We start from the raw sequence: 17,274 nt of genomic DNA, 5'->3' as shown, positions 1-17,274 counted from the left end.
AACGATTGACTGTGGGACTTAATTGAACTAACTTTGGACTGTGACCTAATAAATGTGATAAATGAGAAAATTTGACTCCAAGAAATAACATTCTTCTCAATTTGGCATGATTGCCGGAACTCAGCGATAACACTGGGCGCTGTGGTAGCACTTCATTTAAAAATTTAGATTAATAAGTCATTTTTTACTGTGGAACCAATCCTAGCCGTTATCGCGCGCTGAAGAAATATAGACAGTTTCAAAAACTACATTTCATTGACTTTTTAACGGTGTCAGTCAGTTTGAGTTACAACGGTTGGGTCACATATTCGTACCAACATGTATTTAGCGATATTTGTTTTGATATTACTAGGTTGCATCGCTTTTAACAATGAAACGAATGACTGTGGGACTTAATTGAACTAACTTTGGACTGTGACATGATAAATGTGATAAATGAGACAATTGGACTCCAAGAAATAACATTCTTCTTAATTTGACATGACTGCCGAACTTCAGCGATTACACTGGGCGCTGTGGTAGCACTTCATTTAAAAATTTAGTTTAATAAGTCATTCTTTACTGTGGGACTAATCCTATCTGTTATCGCGCGCTGAAGTAATATCGACAGTTTCAAAAACTACATTTCATTGACTTTCTAACGGTGTCAGTCCGTTTTAGTTACAACGGTTGGGTCAAATATTCGTACCAACATGTATTTAGCGATATTTTTTTAGATATTACTAGCTTGCATCTCTTTTAACAATGAAACGATTGACTGTGGGACTTAATTGAACTAACTTTGGACTGTGACCTAATAAATGTGATAAATGAGAAAATTGGACTCCAAGAAATAACATTCTTCTCAATTTGACATGATTGCCGGAACTCAGCGTTTACACTGGGCGCTGTGGTAGCACTTCATTTAAAAATTTAGTTTAATAAGTCATTCTTTACTGTGGGACCAATCCAATCTGTTATCGCGCGCTGAAGTAATATCGACAGTTTTAAAAACTAAATTTCATTGACTTTCTAACGGTGTCAGTCCGTTTGAGTTAGAACGGTTGGGTCACATATTCGTACCAACATGTATTTAGCGATATTTGTTTCGATATTACTAGGTTGCATCGCTTTTAACAATGAAACGAATGACTGTGGGACTTAATTGAACCAACTTTGGACTGTGTCCTGATAAATGTGATAAATGAGACAATTGGACTCCAAGAAATAACATTCTTCTGAATTTGACATGATTGCCGAACTTTAGCGATTACATTGGGCGCTGTGGTAGCGCGTCATTTAAGAATTAAGCTAAAAAAAGGCATTTTTTTACTGTGGGACCAATCCTAGCCGTTAGCGCGCGCTGAAGAAATAGAGACAGTTTCAAAGGCTACATTTCACTGACTTTCTAACGATGTCAGTCCGTTTGAGTTTCAACGGTTGTGTCACATATTCGTACCAACATGTATTTAGCGACATTTTTTTGATATTACTAGGTTGCATCGCTTTTAACAATGAAACGAATGACTGTGGGACTTAATTGAACTAATCTTGGACTGTGACCTGATAAATGTGATAAATGAGACAATTGGACTCCAAGAAATAACATTCTTCTTAATATAACATGATTGCCGGAACTCAGCGTTTACACTGGGCGCTGTGTAGCGCTTCTTTTAAAAATTTACATTGATAAGTCATTTTTCACTGTGGGACCAATCCTAGCCGTTATCGCGCGCTGAAAAAATAGCGACAGTTTCAAAAACTACATCTTATTGACTTTTTATTCGTGTCAGTCCGTTTTAGTTACAACGGTTGGGTCAAATATTCGTACAACATGTATTTAGCGATATTTTTTTTGATATTACTAGGTTGCATCGCTTTTAACAATGAAACGATTGACTGTGGGACTTAATTGAACTAACTTTGGACTGTGACCTAATAAATGTGATAAATGAGAAAATTGGACTCCAAGAAATAACATTCTTCTCAATTTGACATGATTGCCGGAACTCAGCGTTTACACTGGGCGCTGTGGTAGCGCTTCTTTTAAAAATTTAGATTAATAAGTTATTCTTTACTGTGAGACCAATCCTAGCCCTTATCGCGCGCTGAAGAAATATCAACAGTTTTATAAGCTACATTTTATTGACTTTCTAACGATGTCAGTCCGTTTGAGTTTCAACGGTTGTGTCACATATTCGTACCAACATGTATTTAGCGACATTTTTTTGATATTACTAGGTTGCATCGCTTTTAACAATGAAACGAATGACTGTGGGACTTAATTGAACTAATCTTGGACTGTGACCTGATAAATGTGATAAATGAGACAATTGGACTCCAAGAAATAACATTATTCTTAATTTGACATGATTGCCGAACTTTAGCGATTACACTGGGCGCTGTGGTAGCGCGTCATTTAAGAATTAAGCTAAAAAAGTCATTTTTTTACTGTGGGACCAATCCTAGCCGTCATCGCGCGCTGAAGAAATATCGACAGTTTCAAAAACTGCATTTTATTGACTTTCTAACGGTGTCAGTCCGTTTGAGTTACAACGGTTGAGTCAGATATTAGTACCAACATGTATTTAACGATATTTTTTTTGATATTACTAGGTTGCATCGCTTTTAACAATGAAACGAATGACTGTGGGACTTAATTGAACTAACCTTGGACTGTGACCTGATAAATGTGATAAATGAGAAAATTGGACTCCAAGAAATAACATTCTTCTTAATATAACATGATTGCCGGAACTCAGCGTTTACACTGGGCGCTGTGTAGCGCTTCTTTTAAAAATTTACATTGATAAGTCATTTTTCACTGTGGGACCAATCCTAGCTGTTATCGCGCGCTGAAAAAATAGCGACAGTTTCAAAAACTACATCTTATTGACTTTTTATTCGTGTTATTCCGTTTTAGTTACAACGGTTGGGTCAAATATTCGTACCAACATGTATTTAGCGATATTTTTTTTGATATTACTAGGTTGCATCGCTTTGAACAATGAAACGATTGACTGTGGGACTTAATTGAACTAACTTTGGACTGTGACCTAATAAATGTGATAAATGAGAAAATTGGACTCCAAGAAATAACATTCTTCTCAATTTGACATGATTGCCGGAACTCAGCGTTTACACTGGGCGCTGTGGTAGCGCTTCTTTTAAAAATTTAGATAAATAAGTTATTCTTTACTGTGAGACCAATCCTAGCCCTTATCGCGCGCTGAAGAAATATCAACAGTTTTATAAGCTACATTTTATTGACTTTCTAACGATGTCAGTCCGTTTGAGTTTCAACGGTTGTGTCACATATTCGTACCAACATGTATTTAGCGGTATTTTTCTGATATTACTTGGTTGCATCGCTTTAAACAATTAAACGATTGACTGTGGGACTTAATTGAACTAACTTTAGACTGAAACCGGATAAATTTGATAAATGAGACAATTAGACTCCAAGAAATAACATTATTCTTAATTTGACGTGATTGCCGGAACTCAGCGATTACACTGGACGCTGGTGTAGCGCTTCATTTAAAAATTTAGATAAATAACTCATTCTTTACTGTGGGACTAATCCTATCCGTTATCGCGCGCTGAAGTAATATCGACAGTTTCAAAAACTACATTTCATTGACTTTCTAACGGTGTCAGTCCGTTTTAGTTACAACGGTTGGGTCAAATATTCGTACCAACATGTATTTAGCGATATTTTTTTTGATATTACTAGCTTGCATCGCTTTTAACAATGAAATGATTGACTGTGGGACTTAATTGAACTAACTTTGGACTGTGACCTGATAAATGTGATAAATGAGACAATTGGACTCCAAGAAATAACATTATTCTTAATTTGACATGATTGCCGAACTTTAGCGATTACACTGGGCGCTGTGGTAGCGCTTCTTTTAAAAATTTAGATTAATAAGTTATTCTTTACTGTGAGACCAATCCTAGCCCTTATCGCGCGCTGAAGAAATATCAACAGTTTTATAAGCTACATTTTATTGACTTTCTAACGATGTCAGTCCGTTTGAGTTTCAACGGTTGTGTCACATATTCGTACCAACATGTATTTAGCGGTATTTTTCTGATATTACTTGGTTGCATCGCTTTAAACAATGAAACGATTGACTGTGGGACTTAATTGAACTAATCTTGGACTGTGACCTGATAAATGTGATAAATGAGACAATTGGACTCCAAGAAATAACATTATTCTTAATTTGACATGATTGCCGAACTTTAGCGATTACACTGGGCGCTGTGGTAGCGCGTCATTTAAGAATTAAGCTAAAAAAGTCATTTTTTTACTGTGGGACCAATCCTAGCCGTCATCGCGCGCTGAAGAAATATCGACAGTTTCAAAAACTACATTTTATTGACTTTCTAACGGTGTCAGTCCGTTTGAGTTACAACGGTTGAGTCAGATATTAGTACCAACATGTATTTAACGATATTTTTTTTGATATTACTAGGTTGCATCGCTTTTAACAATGAAACGAATGACTGTGGGAGTTAATTGAACTAACCTTGGACTGTGACCTGATAAATGTGATAAATGAGAAAATTGGACTCCAAGAAATAACATTCTTCTTAATATAACATGATTGCCGGAACTCAGCGTTTACACTGGGCGCTGTGTAGCGCTTCTTTTAAAAATTTACATTGATAAGTCATTTTTCACTGTGGGACCAATCCTAGCTGTTATCGCGCGCTGAAAAAATAGCGACAGTTTCAAAAACTACATCTTATTGACTTTTTATTCGTGTTATTCCGTTTTAGTTACAACGGTTGGGTCAAATATTCGTACCAACATGTATTTAGCGATATTTTTTTTGATATTACTAGGTTGCATCGCTTTGAACAATGAAACGATTGACTGTGGGACTTAATTGAACTAACTTTGGACTGTGACCTAATAAATGTGATAAATGAGAAAATTGGACTCCAAGAAATAACATTCTTCTCAATTTGACATGATTGCCGGAACTCAGCGTTTACACTGGGCGCTGTGGTAGCGCTTCTTTTAAAAATTTAGATAAATAAGTTATTCTTTACTGTGAGACCAATCCTAGCCCTTATCGCGCGCTGAAGAAATATCAACAGTTTCATAAGCTACATTTTATTGACTTTCTAACGATGTCAGTCCGTTTGAGTTTCAACGGTTGTGTCACATATTCGTACCAACATGTATTTAGCGGTATTTTTCTGATATTACTTGGTTGCATCGCTTTAAACAATTAAACGATTGACTGTGGGACTTAATTGAACTAACTTTAGACTGAAACCGGATAAATTTGATAAATGAGACAATTAGACTCCAAGAAATAACATTATTCTTAATTTGACGTGATTGCCGGAACTCAGCGATTACACTGGACGCTGGTGTAGCGCTTCATTTAAAAATTTAGATAAATAACTCATTCTTTACTGTGGGACTAATCCTATCCGTTATCGCGCGCTGAAGTAATATCGACAGTTTCAAAAACTACATTTCATTGACTTTCTAACGGTGTCAGTCCGTTTTAGTTACAACGGTTGGGTCAAATATTCGTACCAACATGTATTTAGCGATATTTTTTTTAATATTACTAGCTTGCATCGCTTTTAACAATGAAATGATTGACTGTGGGACTTAATTGAACTAACTTTGGACTGTGACCTAATAAATGTGATAAATGAGAAAATTGGACTCCAAGAAATAACATTCTTCTCAATTTGACATGATTGCCGGAACTCAGCGTTTACACTGGGCGCTGTGGTAGCGCTTCTTTTAAAAATTTAGATAAATAAGTTATTCTTTATTGTGAGACCAATCCTAGCCATTATCGCGCGCTTAAGAAATATCAACAGTTTTATAAGCTACATTTTATTGACTTTCTAACGATGTCAGTCCGTTTGAGTTTCAACGGTTGTGTCACATATTCGTACCAACATGTATTTAGCGACATTATTTTGATATTACTAGGTTGCATCGCTTTTAACAATGAAACGAATGACTGTGGGACTTAATTGAACTAATCTTGGACTGTGACCTGATAAATGTGATAAATGAGACAATTGGACTCCAAGAAATAACATTCTTCTTAATGTAACATGATTGCCGGAACTCAGCGTTTACACTGGGCGCTGTGTAGCGCTTCTTTTAAAAATTTACATTGATACGTCATTTTTCACTGTGGGACCAATCCTAGCTGTATCGCGCGCTGAAAAAATAGCGGCAGTTTCAAAAACTACATCTTATTGACTTTTTATTCGTGTCAGTCCGTTTTAGTTACAACGGTTGGGTCAAATATTCGTACCAACATGTATTTAGCGGTATTTTTCTGATATTACTTGGTTGCATCGCTTTAAACAATTAAACGATTGACTGTGGGACTTAATTGAACTAACTTTAGACTGAAACCGGATAAATTTGATAAATGAGACAATTAGACTCCAAGAAATAACATTATTCTTAATTTGACGTGATTGCCGGAACTCAGCGATTACACTGGACGCTGGTGTAGCGCTTCATTTAAAAATTTAGATAAATAACTCATTCTTTACTGTGGGACTAATCCTATCCGTTATCGCGCGCTGAAGTAATATCGACAGTTTCAAAAACTACATTTCATTGACTTTCTAACGGTGTCAGTCCGTTTTAGTTACAACGGTTGGGTCAAATATTCGTACCAACATGTATTTAGCGATATTTTTTTTAATATTACTAGCTTGCATCGCTTTTAACAATGAAATGATTGACTGTGGGACTTAATTGAACTAACTTTGGACTGTGACCTAATAAATGTGATAAATGAGAAAATTGGACTCCAAGAAATAACATTCTTCTCAATTTGACATGATTGCCGGAACTCAGCGTTTACACTGGGCGCTGTGGTAGCGCTTCTTTTAAAAATTTAGATAAATAAGTTATTCTTTACTGTGAGACCAATCCTAGCCATTATCGCGCGCTGAAGAAATATCAACAGTTTTATAAGCTACATTTTATTGACTTTCTAACGATGTCAGTCCGTTTGAGTTTCAACGGTTGTGTCACATATTCGTACCAACATGTATTTAGCGGTATTTTTCTGATATTACTTGGTTGCATCGCTTTAAACAATTAAACGATTTACTGTGGGACTTAATTGAACTAACTTTAGACTGAAACCGGATAAATTTGATAAATGAGACAATTAGACTCCAAGAAATAACATTATTCTTAATTTGACGTGATTGCCGGAACTCAGCGATTACACTGGACGCTGGTGTAGCGCTTCATTTAAAAATTTAGATAAATAACTCATTCTTTACTGTGGGACTAATCCTATCCGTTATCGCGCGCTGAAGTAATATCGACAGTTTCAAAAACTACATTTTATTGACTTTCTAACGGTGTCAGTCCGTTTGAGTTACAACGGTTGAGTCAGATATTAGTACCAACATGTATTTAACGATATTTTTTTTGATATTACTAGGTTGCATCGCTTTTAACAATGAAACGAATGACTGTGGGACTTAATTGAACTAACCTTGGACTGTGACCTGATAAATGTGATAAATGAGAAAATTGGACTCCAAGAAATAACATTCTTCTTAATGTAACATGATTGCCGGAACTCAGCGTTTACACTGGGCGCTGTGTAGCGCTTCTTTTAAAAATTTACATTGATACGTCATTTTTCACTGTGGGACCAATCCTAGCTGTATCGCGCGCTGAAAAAATAGCGGCAGTTTCAAAAACTACATCTTATTGACTTTTTATTCGTGTCAGTCCGTTTTAGTTACAACGGTTGGGTCAAATATTCGTACCAACATGTATTTAGCGATATTTTTTTTGATATTACTAGGTTGCATCGCTTTTACCAATGAAACGATTGACTGTGGGACTTAATTGAACTAACTTTGGACTGTGACCTAATAAATGTGATAAATGAGAAAATTGGACTCCAAGAAATAACATTCTTCTCAATTTGACATGATTGCCGGAACTCAGCGTTTACACTGGGCGCTGTGGTAGCGCTTCTTTTAAAAATTTAGATAAATAAGTTATTCTTTACTGTGAGACCAATCCTAGCCCTTATCGCGCGCTGAAGAAATATCAACAGTTTTATAAGCTACATTTTATTGACTTTCTAACGATGTCAGTCCGTTTGAGTTTCAACGGTTGTGTCACATATTCGTACCAACATGTATTTAGCGGTATTTTTCTGATATTACTTGGTTGCATCGCTTTAAACAATGAAACGATTGACTGTGGGACTTAATTGAACTAACTTTAGACTGAAACCGGATAAATTTGATAAATGAGACAATTAGACTCCAAAAAATAACATTATTCTTAATTTGACGTGATTGCCGGAACTCAGCGATTACACTGGACGCTGGTGTAGCGCTTCATTTAAAAATTTAGATAAATAACTCATTCTTTACTGTGGGACTAATCCTATCCGTTATCGCGCGCTGAAGTAATATCGACAGTTTCAAAAACTACATTTCATTGACTTTCTAACGGTGTCAGTCCGTTTTAGTTACAACGGTTGGGTCAAATATTTGTACCAACATGTATTTAGCGATATTTTTTTTGATATTACTAGCTTGCATCGCTTTTAACAATGAAATGATTGACTGTGGGACTTAATTGAACTAACTTTGAACTGTGACCTAATAAATGTGATAAATGAGAAAATTGGACTCCAAGAAATAACATTCTTCTCAATTTTACATGATTGCCGGAACTCAGCGATAACACTGGGCGCTGTGGTAGCACTTCATTTAAAAATTGAAATTAATAACTCACTTTTTACTGCGGGACCAATCCTATCCGTCATCGCGCGCTGAAGAAATATCGACAGTTTCAAATGCTTCATTTCACTGACTTTCTAACGATGTCAGTTCGTTTGAGTTTCAACGGTTGGGTCACATATTCGTACCAACATGTATTTAGCGATATTTTTCTCATGTTACTAGGTTGCATCGCTTTTAACAATGAAACGATTGACTGTGGGACTAAATTGAACTGATTTTGGACTGTGACCTTATAAACACTATAAGTGAGCCGACTGGACTCCAACAAATAACATTCTTCGTAATTTGACGTGATTGCCGGAACTCAGCGTTTACACTGGGCGCTGTGGTAGCGCTTCTTTTAAAAATTTACATTAATAAGTCATTTTCTACTGTGGGACCAATCCTAGCCGTTATTGCGCGCTGAAGAAATAGCGACAGTTTCAAAAACTACATCTTATTGACTTTTTAATGGTGTCACTTCGTTTGAGTTACAGCCGGTGGGTCACATATTCGTACCAATATGTATTTAGCGATATTTTTTTGATATTACTAGGTTGCATCGCTTTTAACAATGAAACGATTGACTGTGGGAATTAATTGAACTAACTTTGGACTGTGACCTGATAAATGTGATAAATGAGACAATTGGACTCCAAGAAATAACATTCTTCTTAATTTGACATGATTGCCGAAACTCAGCGATTACACTGGGCGCTGTGGTACCGCTTCATTTAATAATTAAGATAATAAAAAAGTCATTTTTTTACTGTGGGACCAATCCTAGCCGTTATCGCGCGCTGAAGAAATAACAACAGTTTCAAAAACTACATTTTATTGACTTTCTAACGGTGTCAGTCCGTTTGAGTTACAACGTCTGGGTCACATACTCGTACCAACATGTATTTAGCAGTATTTTTCTGATATTACTAGGTTGCATCGCTTTAAACAATGAAACGATTGACTGCCGGACTTAATTGAACTAACTTTGTACTGTGACCTGATAAATGTGATAAATGAGACAATTGGACTCTGAGAAATAACATTTTTCCTAATTTGACATGCTTGCCGAAACTCAGCGATTACACTGGGCGCTGTGGTACCGCTTCATTTAAGAATTAAGATAAAAAAGTCATTTTTTCACTGTGGGACCAATCCCAGCCGTTATCGCGCGCTGAAGAAATAGCGACAGTTTCAAAAACTACATCTTATTGACTTTTTATTCGTGTCAGTCCGTTTTAGTTACAACGGTTGGGTCAAATATGCGTACCAACATGTATTTAGCAATATTTTTTTTGATATTACTAGGTTGCATCGCTTTTTACAATGAAACGATTGACTGTGGGACTTAATTGAACTAACTTTGGACTGTGACCTAATAAATGTGATAAATAAGAAAATTGGACTCCAAGAAATAACATTCTTCTCAATTTGACATGATTGCCGGAACTCAGCGTTTACACTGGGCACTGTGGTAGCGCTTCTTTTAAAAATTTAGATAAATAAGTTTTTCTTTACTGTGAGACCAATCCTAGCCCTTATCGCGCGCTGAAGAAATAACAACAGTTTTATAAACTACATTTTATTGACTTTCTAACGGTCTCAGTCCGTTTGATTTACAACGGTTGGGTCACATATTCGTACCAACATGTATTTAGCGATATTTGTTTTGATATTACTAGGTTGCATCGCTTTTAACAATGAAACGAATGACTGTGGGACTTAATTGAACAAACTTTGGACTGTGACCTGATAATTGTGACAAATGAGACAATTGGACTCCATGAAGTAACATTCTTCTTAATTTGTCATGATTGCCGAACTTCAGCGATTACACTGGGCGTTGTGGTAGCGCTTCATTTAAGAATTAAGCTAAAAAAAGTCATGTTTTTACTGTGGGACCAAGCCTAACCGTTAGCGCGCGCTGAAGAAATAGAGACAGTTTCAAATGCTACATTTCACTGACTTTCTAACGATGTCAGTTCGTTTGAGTTTCAACGGTTGGGTCACATATTCGTACCAACATGTATTTAGCGATATTTTTCTCATGTTACTAGGTTGCATCGCTTTTAACAATGAAACGATTGACTGTGGGACTAAATTGAACTGATTTTGGACTGTGACCTTATAAACACTATAAGTGAGCCAACTGGACTCCAACAAATAACATTCTTCGTAATTTGACGTGATTGCCGGATCTCAGCGATTACACTGGGCGCTGTGGTAGCGCTTCATTTAAAAGTTTAGATAAATAAGTCATTTTTTACTGTGGGACCAATCCTAGCCGTTATTGCGCGCTCATGAAATATCAACAGTTTCATAAAGAACATTTCATTGACTTTCTAATGGTGTCAGTCCGTTTGAGTTAGAACGGTTGGGTCACATATTCGTACCAACATGCATTTAGCGGTATTTTTCTGATATTACTAGGTTGCATCGCTTTAAACAATGAAACGATTGACTGTGGGACTTAATTGAACTAACTTTAGACTGTGACCTTACAAATTTGATAAATGAGACAATTGGACTCCAAGAAATAAAATTCTTCTTAATTTGACATGATTGCCGGAACTCAGCGTTTACACTGGGCGCTGTGGTAGCGCTTCTTTTAAAAATTTACTTTAATAAGTCATTTTTTACTGTGGGACCAATCCTAGCCGTTATTGCGCGCTGAAGGAATAGCGACAGTTTCAAAAACTACATCTTATTGACTTTTTAATGGTGTCACTCCGTTTGAGTTACAACCGGTGGGTCACATATTCGTACCAATATGTATTTAGCGATATTTTTCTGATATTACTAGGTTGCATCGCTTTTAACAATGAAACGATTGACTGTGGAACTTAATTGAACTAACTTTGGACTGTGACCTGATAAATGTGATAAATGAGACAATTGGACTCCAAGAAATAACATTCTTCTTAATTTGACATGATTGCCGAAACTCAGCGATTACACTGGGCACTTCATTTAATAATTAAGATAATAAAAAAGTCATTTTTTTACTGTGGGACCAATCCTAGCCGTTATCGCGCGCTGAAGAAATAACAACAGTTTCAAAAACTACATTTTATTGACTTTCTAACGGTGTCAGTCCGTTTGAGTTACAACGTCTGGGTCACATACTCGTACCAACATGTATTTAGCAGTATTTTTCTGATATTACTAGGTTGCATCGCTTTAAACAATGAAACGATTGACTGCCGGACTTAATTGAACTAACTTTGTACTGTGACCTGATAAATGTGATAAATGAGACAATTGGACTCTGAGAAATAACATTTTTCCTAATTTGACATGCTTGCCGAAACTCAGCGATTACACTGGGCGCTGTGGTACCGCTTCATTTAAGAATTAAGATAAAAAAGTCATTTTTTCACTGTGGGACCAATCCCAGCCGTTATCGCACGCTGAAGAAATAGCGACAGTTTCAAAAACTACATCTTATTGACTTTTTATTGGTGTCAGTCCGTTTTAGTTACAACGGTTGGGTCAAATATGCGTACCAACATGTATTTAGCAATATTTTTTTTGATATTAATAGGTTGCATCGCTTTTTACAATGAAACGATTGACTGTGGGACTTAATTGAACTAACTTTGGACTGTGACCTAATAAATGTGATAAATGAGAAAATTGGACTCCAAGAAATAACATTCTTCTCAATTTGACATGATTGCCGGAACTCAGCGTTTACACTGGGCGCTGTGGTAGCGCTTCTTTTAAAAATTTACTTTAATAAGTCATTTTTTACTGTGGGACCAATCCTAGCCGTTATTGCGCGCTGAAGGAATAGCGACAGTTTCAAAAACTACATCTTATTGACTTTTTAATGGTGTCACTCCGTTTGAGTTACAACCGGTGGGTCACATATTCGTACCAATATGTATTTAGCGATATTTTTCTGATATTACTAGGTTGCATCGCTTTTAACAATGAAACGATTGACTGTGGAACTTAATTGAACTAACTTTGGACTGTGACCTGATAAATGTGATAAATGAGACAATTGGACTCCAAGAAATAACATTCTTCTTAATTTGACATGATTGCCGAAACTCAGCGATTACACTGGGCACTTCATTTAATAATTAAGATAATAAAAAAGTCATTTTTTTACTGTGGGACCAATCCTAGCCGTTATCGCGCGCTGAAGAAATAACAACAGTTTCAAAAACTACATTTTATTGACTTTCTAACGGTGTCAGTCCGTTTGAGTTACAACGTCTGGGTCACATACTCGTACCAACATGTATTTAGCAGTATTTTTCTGATATTACTAGGTTGCATCGCTTTAAACAATGAAACGATTGACTGCCGGACTTAATTGAACTAACTTTGTACTGTGACCTGATAAATGTGATAAATGAGACAATTGGACTCTGAGAAATAACATTTTTCCTAATTTGACATGCTTGCCGAAACTCAGCGATTACACTGGGCGCTGTGGTACCGCTTCATTTAAGAATTAAGATAAAAAAGTCATTTTTTCACTGTGGGACCAATCCCAGCCGTTATCGCACGCTGAAGAAATAGCGACAGTTTCAAAAACTACATCTTATTGACTTTTTATTGGTGTCAGTCCGTTTTAGTTACAACGGTTGGGTCAAATATGCGTACCAACATGTATTTAGCAATATTTTTTTTGATATTACTAGGTTGCATCGCTTTTTACAATGAAACGATTGACTGTGGGACTTAATTGAACTAACTTTGGACTGTGACCTAATAAATGTGATAAATGAGAAAATTGGACTCCAAGAAATAACATTCTTCTCAATTTGACATGATTGCCGGAACTCAGCGTTTACACTGGGCACTGTGGTAGCGCTTCTTTTAAAAATTTAGATAAATAAGTTTTTCTTTACTGTGAGACCAATCCTAGCCCTTATCGCGCGCTGAAGAAATAACAACAGTTTTATAAACTACATTTTATTGACTTTCTAACGGTCTCAGTCCGTTTGATTTACAACGGTTGGGTCACATATTCGTACCAACATGTATTTAGCGATATTTGTTTTGATATTACTAGGTTGCATCGCTTTTAACAATGAAACGAATGACTGTGGGACTTAATTGAACAAACTTTGGACTGTGACCTGATAATTGTGACAAATGAGACAATTGGACTCCATGAAGTAACATTCTTCTTAATTTGTCATGATTGCCGAACTTCAGCGATTACACTGGGCGTTGTGGTAGCGCTTCATTTAAGAATTAAGCTAAAAAAAGTCATGTTTTTACTGTGGGACCAAGCCTAACCGTTAGCGCGCGCTGAAGAAATAGAGACAGTTTCAAATGCTACATTTCACTGACTTTCTAACGATGTCAGTTCGTTTGAGTTTCAACGGTTGGGTCACATATTCGTACCAACATGTATTTAGCGATATTTTTCTCATGTTACTAGGTTGCATCGCTTTTAACAATGAAACGATTGACTGTGGGACTAAATTGAACTGATTTTGGACTGTGACCTTATAAACACTATAAGTGAGCCAACTGGACTCCAACAAATAACATTCTTCGTAATTTGACGTGATTGCCGGATCTCAGCGATTACACTGGGCGCTGTGGTAGCGCTTCATTTAAAAGTTTAGATAAATAAGTCATTTTTTACTGTGGGACCAATCCTAGCCGTTATTGCGCGCTCATGAAATATCAACAGTTTCATAAACAACATTTCATTGACTTTCTAATGGTGTCAGTCCGTTTGAGTTAGAACGGTTGGGTCACATATTCGTACCAACATGCATTTAGCGGTATTTTTCTGATATTACTAGGTTGCATCGCTTTAAACAATGAAACGATTGACTGTGGGACTTAATTGAACTAACTTTAGACTGTGACCTTACAAATTTGATAAATGAGACAATTGGACTCCAAGAAATAAAATTCTTCTTAATTTGACATGATTGCCGGAACTCAGCGTTTACACTGGGCGCTGTGGTAGCGCTTCTTTTAAAAATTTACATTAATAAGTCATTTTTTACTGTGGGACCAATCCTAGCCGTTATTGCGCGCTGAAGAAATAGCGACAGTTTCAAAAACTACATCTTATTGACTTTTTAATGGTGTCACTCCGTTTGAGTTACAACCGGTGGGTCACATATTCGTACCAATATGTATTTAGCGATATTTTTCTGATATTACTAGGTTGCATCGCTTTTAACAATGAAACGATTGACTGTGGAACTTAATTGAACTAACTTTGGACTGTGACCTGATAAATGTGATAAATGAGACAATTGGACTCCAAGAAATAACATTCTTCTTAATTTGACATGATTGCCGAAACTCAGCGATTACACTGGGCGCTTCATTTAATAATTAAGATAATAAAAAAGTCATTTTTTTACTGTGGGACCAATCCTAGCCGTTATCGCGCGCTGAAGAAATAACAACAGTTTCAAAAACTACATTTTATTGACTTTCTAACGGTGTCAGTCCGTTTGAGTTACAACGTCTGGGTCACATACTCGTACCAACATGTATTTAGCAGTATTTTTCTGATATTACTAGGTTGCATCGCTTTAAACAATGAAACGATTGACTGCGGGACTTAATGGAACTAACTTTGTACTGTGACCTGATAAATGTGATAAATGAGACAATTGGACTCCGAGAAATAACATTCTTCCTAATTTGACATGATTGCCGAAACTCAGCGATTACACTGGGCGCTGTGGTACCGCTTCATTTAAGAATTAAGATAAAAAAGTCATTTTTTCACTGTGGGACCAATCCCAGCCGTTATCGCGCGCTGAAGAAATAGCAACAGTTTCAAAAACTACATTTCATTCACTTTCTAACGGTGTCAGTCCGTTTGATTTACAACGGTTGGGTCACATATTCGTACCAACATGTATTTAGCGATATTTGTTTTGATATTACTAGGTTGCATCGCTTTTAACAATGAAACGAATGACTGTGGGACTTAATTAAAGTAAACTTTGGACTGTGACCTGATAATTGTGACAAATGAGACAATTGGACTCCATGAAGTAACATTCTTCTTAATTTGTCATGATTGCCGAACTTCAGCGATTACACTGGGCGCTGTGGTAGAGCTTCCTTTAAGAATTAAGCTAAAAAAGTCATGTTTTTACTGTGGGACCAAGCCTAACCGTTAGCGCGCGCTGAAGAAATAGAGACAGTTTCAAATGCTACATTTCACTGACTTTCTAACGATGTCAGTTCGTTTGAGTTTCAACGGTTGGGTCACATATTCGTACCAACATGTATTTAGCGATATTTTTCTCATGTTACTAGGTTGCATCGCTTTTAACAATAAAACGATTTACTGTGGGACTAAATTGAACTGATTTTGGACTGTGACCTTATAAACACTATAAGTGAGCCAACTGGACTCCAACGAACAACATTCTTCGAAATTTGACGTGATTGCCGGAACTCAGCGATTACACTGGGCGCTGTGGTAGCGCTTCATTTAAAAGTTTAGATAAATAAGTCATTTTTTACTGTGGGACCAATCCTAGCCGTTATAGCGCGCTGAAGAAATAGCGACAGTTTCAAAAACTACATCTTATTGACTTTTTAATGGTTTCACTCCGTTTGAGTTACAACCTGTGGGTCACATATTCGTACCAATATGTATTTAGCGAGATTTTTCTGATATTATTAGGTTGCATCGCTTTTAACAATGAAACAATTGACTGTGGGACTTAAATGAACTAACTTTGGACTGTGACCTGATAAATGTAATAAATGAGACAATTGGACTCCAAGAAATAACATTCTTCTTAATTTGACATGATTGCCGAAACTCAGCGATTACACTGGGCGCTGTGGTACCGCTTCATTTAAGAATTAAGATAAAAAAGTCATTTTTTCACTGTGGGACCAATCCCAGCCGTTATCGCGCGCTGAAGAAATAGCGACAGTTTCAAAAACTGCATTTGATTGACTTTTTAATGGTGTCAGTCCGTTTGAGTTACAACGGTTGGGTCAACTATTCGTACCAACATGTATTTAGCGTTTTTTTTTTGATATTACTAGGTTGCATCGCTTTAAACAATGAAACGATTGACTGTGGGACTTAATTGCACTAACTTTGGACTGTGACCTGATAAATGTGATAAATGAGAAAATTTGACTCCAAGAAATAACATTTTTCTCAATTTGGCATGATTGCCGGAACTCAGCGATAACACATTGGCGCTGTTGTAGCACTTCATTTAAAAATTTAGATTAATAAGTCATTCTTTACTGTGGGACCAATCTTATCTGTTATCGCGCGCTGAAGAAATATCGACAGTTTCAAAAACTAAATTTCATTGACTTTCTAACGGTGTCAGTCCGTTTGAGTTAGAACGGTTGGGTCACATATTCGTACCAACATGCATTTAGCGGTATTTTTCTGATATTACTAGGTTGCATCGCTTTAAACAATGAAACGATTGACTGTGGGACTTAATTGAACTAACTTTAGACTGTGACCTTATAAATTTGATAAATGACACAATTGGACTCCAAGAAATAAAATTCTTCTTAATTTGA

This window comes from Hydractinia symbiolongicarpus, chromosome 7 (genome assembly GCF_029227915.1).
Source record: "Hydractinia symbiolongicarpus strain clone_291-10 chromosome 7, HSymV2.1, whole genome shotgun sequence".
NCBI lineage: Eukaryota > Metazoa > Cnidaria > Hydrozoa > Anthoathecata > Hydractiniidae > Hydractinia > Hydractinia symbiolongicarpus.
Note: the sequence above shows the minus strand (reverse complement) of the source record.